Here is a 10,444-nt window from a genome sequence, read left to right as displayed (position 1 = left end):
TTGCTTTTTAATAGTGCAGAAAATCATGGTATGTCTTACAATTCAAAATATTGCACATTTGATTAGCTGTATCATGTGACCTTCCGCTGCAAATTACTGGACCTTTCACTGCCTGAGTTTTTTCATCTGAACGGTGTGGTAATACTCAGATCTCAGGGTGGTTGTGACAAGTGAAGAAGGGGGAGACACGTAAAAGCCTTAAGCAGCCCTGCCCAGCACGTGGTCATTGCTTAGGAAACATTAGCTGTAACCACCATGCCTTTGCTAAATCTCAGAGACATGCAGTGAGCTGACCAGCGTCTGACCTTCCTCAGTAGACTAAGAACTATGTCTGCTTGCTCCCCTGTGTCCCAAGGCCTCCGTGGAATATCTGCTCTCTCCTGGGGTTTATTATGCATTTGAAGGACAGAAAAACAGACACAGCCTGCTCAGCCTTACCTCTGTGACTTATTACTAGACCTAGAATAATTCCACCACTTAAAATTCCATCTACTCGATCAACAAATATTTAGTTTAATGTATTAAAAATCATGAAATTCAAGATAATTTCTAAAATAGTTCTAAGAACGCTTTTTAAAAATATGAAATGTGAAGTATTTCATCCTTGTCCTTCCAACTCCACCCTCCAGAAGAAAATTGCCAAGTCTAATATGAGCCTTTCCAGACTCTTTTCCAGTGCAAATTCTTTGAGCTGAGTGAAGTAGTGATGATTTGAGAAGTTGCTTGAGATGAAATAAGCAATTATTCCACTCCACAAAAATTGGGCTAAATCTCACCTGCCAGAGACAACACTGCCCAGTTACCACCCCCTCAGTCCCCACCTGGACTTCTCCCCTTGTGGTGTCTGGTTTCAACTCAGTCATTCCTGTGACCCTCCCCCTGCTCACACACACACCACCCTTCTCCACCTTCTCCTTATTTCTTAGTCTTTTCTCAATAATTATGAAATCAGTGGAAAACTGGTGGCGGGAGGGATAGAGTGGACTTCTTCCCGCGACGACAACTCTAGGACAAGCTGGTCTTGAAGACAGAGCAATTTTAGGTGTTTTTGAGCACGCAAGGGCCAGTGAGTCAGAAGAGCTGTCCATGGTCCTACCACCTTTCACTTCAAATGCCCCCTCTTCCCTCTGCCTGGAACCAGCAGGGGGATGCTCTTCTTCTGGGGCCATACAGTTGTCAGTCTCTCTGAAGTCCCTCTGGTCACAAGAATCAAATTTCAAATGTCAGGAACTTTTGACCCAGTGACCCCACTGGCAGAAATCGGCCCAAATAATAAGAGGACAAATACACAAACACATGGGTGAGAACGTTCACAACATTGCTTGTAACTGAGAGACATCAGAAAGTGAGCTGACTGTCAGCAGAGGCATAATTAAATAAATTATTATAGATATGTGCAATATATGTTTGCTAAGAGTGATGAAACGGATTTGCATTTATTGGCATGGCAAAAATTATAAGGCAGATTTTTAAAAAGTTATAATATAACCTTTTAAAAATTACACAACCCAAGCACACAAACATAAAGAAAATTCTGGAAGCAAAGATCAAGCAGTGGTATCAGCCAGCAGCGGTTTTCCTTAAGAGATTGCTAGTGATTTTTTCTCCTTCTTTATAATTTATAGTATTGTGTGTGTGTGATTTTTCTTTTTTTACAGTGGTCATGTTATATAATAAACTTATATAATAAGTTACTTACATAATAAAATGAGCTCTTTTAGTCTTGGAAGACTTAGGGGCCAGCCTCACCATGCCTTCCCTATTTTTAAGTTGTCACCCCAGTTTTGTGTGGGCTGAAGGGATCATGTTAAACCTTAGGTCCCAAAACAGTGGTGCCCCAGTGTCCACCTCCCCAACCCTGATCATCCTGCTCTTCTGTGCTGACTTGTCCTAAGGGAAGGGAGAGGAGAGAAAGACAAGGTTCAGCCCAGTCTGTCTTTCAAATTATTTGAATTTAAACTGTTGATCTATGTCACCAATAGCACATGTGTAAATTCACATCAAAGCCTGTTATGAAAGAATCCACATGAAAACACTGAGGAGAATTCTGTGGTTGACAAACACCAGTGACTGTTCTTTCCCTCAGTCCATCTACGTCAAGACCAGGGTCACGCCCAGTACAACATAATCACATTCATCATTGCTCTGTAATAAGGCACAACTCTGTGTGCTACTCTTTTCTTATTTAACTGCAAGGGCCTGATTGATTTCTAGTAGACGTTTTCATAATTTTTGCACAATCTGTCCTGGATGGATGTCTGTGTTTGTGTGGTTTCTGAGGTCATCATTCGGAGACAAACAATCCAAATAGAAAAAACCTTGCAGCATCTCATATATAGGATTTTTCCTCAAACCCTGCCTATTTCTGTCCCACACGGCTGATAGGCCCCTGAGGGCCCCTGAGGACACTTGTGTCCCAGAGAAAAGCTGTTCTGCCCTCAAAGCCATGGCAGCTCAAGAGAAGAATCCACTTTCTAGCTAAATTCCAACACGCAGCAGTGCTGACCCCTCCCTGAGGGACGGCCAGGTCTCTAATGAAAGTGAGCTAGCCTCTGTCTCGAGCTATTTTCAGCCCCGCCTCTCCAGCACATTTGGCTGTTTGTTTATTTTTGTTAGAAAGACAGACTTGTTCTCTTGCCAGGGAACACTCTAATATCCTGCCACCAACATCTGCGCAGAATAGAATGCTTTGGAGGGTCAGATTAAAAAAAAAAAAACCTTCCTTCTGAAAGGGGTGAGAAAGATAGTAGCGTTTCTGTTTGAAGCAACAGAATGTGTAAGAGAAAGTGCCAGCTCAGCCACACCAAGAAGCCATTGTGCTGGGCCACTGCCCCCGCATCCCAGGGATCTGAGGCCGCCTAACAAAGGTGAAGGGGACACAAGACGACTCCCAGCTCCTGCGCCATCGGCATCTGCCCTGCGGAACACAGCGCCATTCTGCTGGTGCTCAATATTCTCCTTGTGCGCGGCAGCCTCAAAGGGCACTTTAACATGTTGTTGACTTATTTGTAGCTTGTCTCCTCCACCAGATTGTCAGCTCGAGGAAATAGAGCACGTCTCATAGACTCACTGGTGTAGACGCAGTGTTTGCTAAGCAGATAGTTAACGAGAGGAGGCAGGGAAAGAAGGAGGGAGTGAGGGAGGGAGAGGGGATAGGAGGATCTGCACACTAGCTGGATTACACTTCCTTCGCCCCTCACACCAGCCTGCTTGCTGCTCAAAGGCCTCCTGCAATTCCAGGCACAGAGCAAAATGACCCATAAACGCCTGCTGAACGGGGTATGTCCTTTAGTGCTGATTGGATTAACAATAGGTTAAAAATGACATTATAGTAAAAAAAAAAAAAGAGTGCTCACATCAACATGCTCATAAATAAGTTCTTTAAATGAATTGGTTTTATAAAAAGGAAGCTTTCAAATCCATTCTGATAGCTAATTTTGTCACGTAGTCTTCTAAGCTCCAGGGACATTTCTAAGGTGGAGACAAGGGGTTGTCATCACACCAGGGCAAGAGGTTCCTTGCATTCAGCAGGCAGCCCTCCTGCTTTCCCGATGGATGTACTGCAGGCCAGTCAACCCTGGGGCCACCTGAAAGGCTGGCTCTGTAGCCCGGAAGAGATGGTGCCACGGCACAGTTGTTGGAGGATGCTGCGATTGGTGTGTTGTTAGAGGGGAGGGGTGAGTGCTCACACCACATCCTGCTGGGCTCACCAATGTGTCAAAATGGGAAATCAGACTGAGGGTATCGCTGTTCCTCAAAGGCAGCTTTGGCTGGTCAAAGCCCTGTCCTCTCAGCCATGGTGGGGCTGAGAACCTTACCGACCAAACACCAGTTTTCACAGACATTTTATTTTCTAATTCGTCCACACAAGTGGAAGCAAGGACTTTGCACCTGGGTTCTGGCCTCCTGTCCGAGCTTCACCCACCACAATGTGTAAAGATTTTGACCCGAGGCGTCTTGATAACACAGAACATCCTGTCCTGGTGACAAGAAGACGATCATTTTGCTGCTGTAGTTCTGTTTTTCTTCTTTCTTGTTCTGCCTTCTCTGTTAGATCCTGGAATCATTTGAGATTTACAAATCTTGCAAGATCTCTGGTAAGGGATAAAAAAATTAGTTACTGGTGATTTCTAATATTGAGATAATTGTGATATTAACTCCAAAAGTGGGCTAGGAAAAAGGGAAGTCAAATGTATGGGAAACCAATGTGAAAAACATCTTGGCATGAAATTTGCATGTCACTGATGCACTGATGTCTGCAGGACACATGGAAGGTTACACTGAGGCATCACCTCCAGCAATGCAACATATAAATCAGATGAAGACTTCCCTTCGAGAGTAAAATCATAAACCGATTTGATGGTTCAAAGCACAATGAACACAAAGTTACTTTGAGAAAATGGAAGGGCTACCTTAACCTGACTGAAGGGATTAAATTATGTGAGGGAAAAAATGTGTCTTTTAAAGAGAAAGAGAATGGAGTAATGGTTACAGGAGAGCGGAGACAGAAGTTGATGTGTGGAGCTGCCCCCACTGCTCATCTGTGAAAAGAATGTGATTTCCCACCTGGAAACGGAGGTCGCTGGGCGAGCCTTCTCTTCCTCAATGTGTGCTCACTGTGCAAGGGTGAGCCTTTACAGCGAAAATCCAACTGTCTTCTGTGACTGTGCCTGGTGGCTGGTTAATTGAAAAAAAAAAAAAAGTTAATATAGAGAATTATACAAATGAATCATCCATACTTTTAAAGACTTTATCTGAATGTCTTAGAACATGTAAATACACATTCACTTACATTGATGATTTTGCTAATGGTTCCACTAATTGGACTTGCCATGGTATTTCTGGCATTAACCCACATAGATAACAAATAATGATTGTCTATTAATTCCTGTTTCTATTTCCTGAAGTCAGATCAAGAACTTATTAACCCCAATGAGGCAATTTAATTCAGATAACTTAGCTCAGAAATTTCCTCCTTAGCATTTATAACGGCCTGATCTGTATCCAATGGGAGAAAATCTTGAAAAAAAAAAGGGGGGGGGGATCTTGCTCATATCAAATCCTTCCATGTAAGTCAACTTTGCTGTCCATAGAAGCAACGGTTTACACGCCTGTTTCACTGCATTTAACCTCGCGGTAGTGAAGCGCATGACTGCAGTGAGGCGGGGCGGGAGCGCGCGGCCCCGCCCCGGGGAGGCGGGCCCGGCGCAGAGCCCCTCCCGGCGCGCAGGCGCGGGGCGCGCCACCCGGGGCGGAGCATCTACTGGGGGAAGGTGCGAGGGGAGTCTCTCCTGTCCCCTGGGTCTCGGGTGCTTCGCAGGCTGGTGGTGACGGGGCGCGTGGTTTCTGACGTCACCTGTCTTTCTCCTGCCGAGACAGTAAATCGGCTTCTGGCTGCGTGTGTTTTGATGCAGCCTTTCATTTCGTCATTCCATCGCTCAGCTGCAGGACAGGTAACGAACTCACGAAGTGCCGGAATCCAAAAAGTGCATGTCTCCCTGTCTCCCCGCCCGCAAGTTCTCCCTCCCAGGAAAGCTGGTTACCAGCCTTCTGCTCCTCAGGTGCTGTCATACTCGCTCTGCAGGCCCCTCCCTCCCCCCCCCCCCCCCCCGGAAAACAGCAGCCGCGTCTGGACGGCAACGGACCCAGGAGACAGCTGCCCCGCTGGAGGGCACGAGGGCTTCCGGCCTCCCCTGCGGACGCCCCGGGCTCAGACCCTGCCTCCCACACCTCCCATTCTTCTTCATTTTGCCCCGTGGGTGTCATCGGAAGAAAGAAATGCGCTAAAGATGAAATGATTTTGTGTCAGACGAAAGCGTCGATAGGATTCCGTTGTAAAGTCAACCTTAACTGGTCAGTTTTCCTGATTGGAAGGTGCCTGTTAGGACGACATTCCAGCCCCGGGGAGGGTGGGGCTCAGCGGTAGAGCGCGCGCTTAGCACGCGTGAGGTCCTGGGTTCAAGCCCCAGTACCTCCGCTAAAAAATAAATAAATAAAAATAAATAAACGTAATTTTCTACCCCCAAAACATCAAAAAAAAGGACACCATTCCATCCCTAAAGCAACCCGACCTTGGCATTGCCCATGAAAGGTACCAGCCTCTTTGGCTCAGCAGACACAGGACAAGCTCTTTACCGCCTACTAACCGCCTGCAAATAAAGAATCAGATCCCCTCCGGTGAAGGGAAGTCCCACTGGTATTGGTGTCTTCCCACCGGGAGGAGCGCTACCCCAGCGACCCAGCTCATCACCCAGGAGACGCTTATCTGCATGACAAGACTGACTTCCCACCCGCCTCCTCCCTCACCTTCTCATAACTTGCCTCCCCCTCTTGGCAGTTCAAACCCCCTTCCCTGCATTTGGCCTCAGCTGTATCTAGGCCTCCGTCTCCCTGGCTGCCTCCTTGAGTCTCATTTCTTTCGAAAACTCCCCTGCCTGTGTCCTTACTCAAACTGTTGTTCTCTCCAGTTAATTTTTTCATCAGCCATTGAACCAAGGAGGAAGAGGGGAAGAGCTTTCTCCTCCCCTGTACGCATCAGGTCACATGTGTAGCGAAGTATCTGTCTTCTGTTTCCCAGAATTTGTATGGGATAAAATTAAGACCAGGAGCCAAGGAAAGAGGCCGGGTGGTAGGTTTTGGTTCTTTAACACTTCTTTGCCCGGGAATGGGGTGAGCTATTCCCGGGGGCCCAGGACTAATGTGCTAAGCCAGGAAATACTGTGAGCAGCCCCCGGGTGTAGTCCAACTGTTTGATTCAAGCAATTGGAGTCCTGCCTTGAACCCCACATTTACACACACACACACACACACACAACACAAAGTTATTTAAAAGCACAAGGGTATCTCAGTCACTCAAGACCCAATGTTTTGTGCTGGTAATCACACCTTAAGCATCAAACCCAAAGCAACTCATTTCTATACCTCTTTCCCTGTTTCCCTAAAGCAAGAAGCTACTGTGTCCAGCTCAGAGGTCTGGGGGTGAGCCCCTGTCGTCTGGGAGGTGAACGACACGGCTCAGATGGACAGGGGCATTTCAGAGGCCCCCGGAGGACAGAGAAGACACATCGGCCGGGATGCCCTCCCTCTGCGTGGTCAGATTCCTTTCCCGGGAACGCTGGCCACCTGCTCCTATGCCTCCCGTCCATCTTGCGGGTCTGGAGGTCCTAGAAAGCCAGGTCAGCACCTGCAGTAGCTGCAGAGGAGTTAGCCACACTGGGAAAGAAAAAAGCAACCCAATTACTACTCAACGGTTGTGCTCTGTGTTCATATTTTATGGCTCATCTCAATATTGAGAACACCTAGACATTCAGGATACTAATTAAATACATGGCCTTTGACAGCTGGTTAACACTCCATCCTGAGAGTCACAGATTTGCATGTGCTGTTCATTCCGTGGTTAAGCAGCAACTTCCTTTGCGAGGGAAGCAGGCATGGAATATTTTTTATCCAGTGTCAGTTGGGTGCAGGACTTAGCAATGCTGAGAGAGACCAGACACGTGTCCCCGGGGCAAAGTCAAGCTGCAGCGACCGAGGACCGTGCTGTTCGGAAAGGGGGCTCTCCCCGGCCTTTGCTCAGCTTCTGCTGCTAGAATCTCTTACTTTGCGCGTACCGTTGAGACAGCTGTTGACAGTGACTTTATCGCCCTCCCCCAAGATGCTTTTCTCTGTGACTGAGGGAGACCCCTAGCACGTGAGCAGCCCTCACAGAGCCGGCAGAGGTCAACAGCAGAGAGCCTCCCACCAGAGGCGGCCGGCGCCGCCAGGAGGCCGGGCCCTTTCCTCGCGGAGGGAGCAGCTAGACGTTACTGACATTTACAAATCGGGAATTTTCGTGCCAATTCTCAAAATTTCCGTCTGAAACCGCAGAGCCCACATACCTTCAAGGCAGTGACTGGCAGAAGCTGGGTTCCAGCGGCCTCTGTCGACAGCAAGCCGTAAGTCAAGGACCCGGCGGCTCTCTATCCCGAGACGGAAGCAGCTGCCCGGTGCCACCCTTCCCTGGTGGCTTACCAGTGGCCAAGTCCACCCTCACTCACGCCACCCGCCTGACGCGGGGCACTGGAGCGCGACGGCACAAGTGAGGGCTTTCTCAGACGAGGACCAAGCTGGCGGGAGGGTGGACGAGGGGCAGCCCAGCCTCCGCCCCCGGGGCCTTCCAGCCGGGATGCTGGGACTCCTGTGGGTTCACGACTCACACACAGACAAGGTCTGCACCCGTTCTCAGCGATGCAGACAGATCCCCGTCGCGTTCATCCAGCTGAAACAGAAGCAAGGTGACAACCAAATTTATTTACTTTTTTTTCTTATTTTTAAAAATTGAAGTATGATTGATTCGCAATGCCGCGTTAGTTTCTGGTGTGAGCATAGTAATTCAGTTATACATATATATGTATTCTTTTTAAATTTTTAAAATTTTTTATTTTTAGTTAATTTTTTAATGGAGGTACTGGAGGTTGAACCTAGGACCTTGTGCATGCTAAGCACACGCTCCACCACTGAGCTATATGCCCCCCTCCATATGTAGCGTTTTTCATATTCTTTCTCGTTGTAGGTTAGTCAACCAAATTTGTTTTTGAAACCTGAATTGAATTCCCATTAGTTCAGTGTCAACTTCAGCAACAGGAAAAAAATAATGGAGGGAAAAAATTGAAGAAAAAAAAAAAAGAAATGCTTGCCCTCAAGTACTGTGACAAGACCTGGCTGACACGCTCTCAGTGCCGAGCCACACTGAGGAACAGGCTCCTGGGTTCTTCCTGTGCCCCGTGTGAACTTCCGGGTTTTAGTCATTCCCAATTAACCTTCAAGTCATCCTTGGATTCCGTGTTTCTAAGCCTAACATCACTTATTCCTCTCCCTGGCAAAATCCGCCCCCCGCTAGTGAGTGCCTGCGTCTGCGATCCGGAGTCAGCCGAAACCCCGTTTGCCAGCTCGCACCTGGGAAATTAGTCAGAGCTTCTATTAGACATGATTACCCTGATCACTGGACGTGACTTTCAGCCCAGCCTCTGGGGTGTTTATCACCACTGGGACTGCCAGGGAACTGGGCAGGGGAGTCAAAGATCCTTATTCTACAAGGGAAATGGAGGGAAAAAACAGTACAAAATACTTCACTGTCATTTTAATGACAAAGAGGAGAGGAACCTAGGCTGAAGCTGCCATTGGATGTGACTTTGCCAAGCATGTGATGATCAGATGGATGTCAAATCAGCAGTGGAACTTCGCTGATTGCTAACAGTGAGCAGGGCTCAGCAAACCACCATCTGCGGGTCAGGTCCAGCCACGCCTGTGTTTTTCCAAATAAATTTTGTTGAAATGCCACTTAGCTCACTCCTTCGTGGTCTGTCCTGTTTTGTGCTGCAGGGGCACAGCTGAGCAGTTGTGACAGACACCTTATAAGCCACCAAGACTGAAATATTTGCTGTCTGGCCCTTTAGGGAAAAATTTTGCCAGACTAAAATTCCAACTGATCTGAAATAATTGACTGTGGGGCAGTACATCGTAGGCAAGAACACATGTGTGCATTGGAGGACGACGGGCCTCATTTCAAACCTGATTCCTGTATTCATCCAATGAGCATCACTAGAACATCCACTCCATGTCAGGTGCCATGCCAGGTAGGACAGAGTAAACAGGGCAGGACCCTCCACTCTCAAGGACCTTACATTCTAGGGGCCACATTAATTCATATTAAAAACTAGGGAAAAATTATTTCTCTGAGGGTCAGTTTCCTTGGTAGTGAGAGTGCCACACGAGCACATCACTTGTCGAGTGGCTAAGAGGATGACAGGAGGAAATTTATGAAATGACTTAATACAGTGCCTGGCACGAAGGAATAGCTCAATAAATATTTATATGATGGTCTTCCTCTCAATAAATAGATGGATGAGATATTATTTTTATGATTTCAAGGTCAACCCATTCAATTGATGTCTTGATTTAGGGTCATGTTGTTACACACTAGCCAATCATGCTGCATAGATGAACCTTAGGAAGTCAGGTCGGTGAGGTGGGGTTGGGGCCAGCCTGTGGAGAGACTGTGATGGTTGTGCTCAAAAGTTTGGATTTCATAGATGAGGGCTCAATGCAGAACTTCAAGAAAACTGTGAGGATGGTCTGATGATCATCAGACCCATGGTTTAGAAAGACAGTGTGAGCACGCATTTGGGTGATGGGGTTGATTCAATTCTCCTAATTTTATAGGACGTATGACTCATCTTTAAAAAGGTGACCACTGAAAAGCCAGACCTGAGCTGTTACTACAGTAGCCACTAGCCTCTTACGGTTATTTAAATTTAAATAAGTTAAAATGAAATTAAACTAAACATGGTTCCTCAGCCACATGAGCCACATTTCAAGTGCTTGGTGTCCACACTGTGGCTGGTTGCTCCCATACTGAGCAGTTCAGATACAAGCCATTTCCTATGAGAAAGCTCTGCTGGACGGT

This window comes from Camelus ferus, chromosome 14, assembly GCF_009834535.1.
Source record: "Camelus ferus isolate YT-003-E chromosome 14, BCGSAC_Cfer_1.0, whole genome shotgun sequence".
Taxonomy (NCBI): domain Eukaryota; kingdom Metazoa; phylum Chordata; class Mammalia; order Artiodactyla; family Camelidae; genus Camelus; species Camelus ferus.
The sequence above is the reverse complement of the archived record's forward strand: the minus strand, read 5'-3'. Positions refer to the sequence as shown.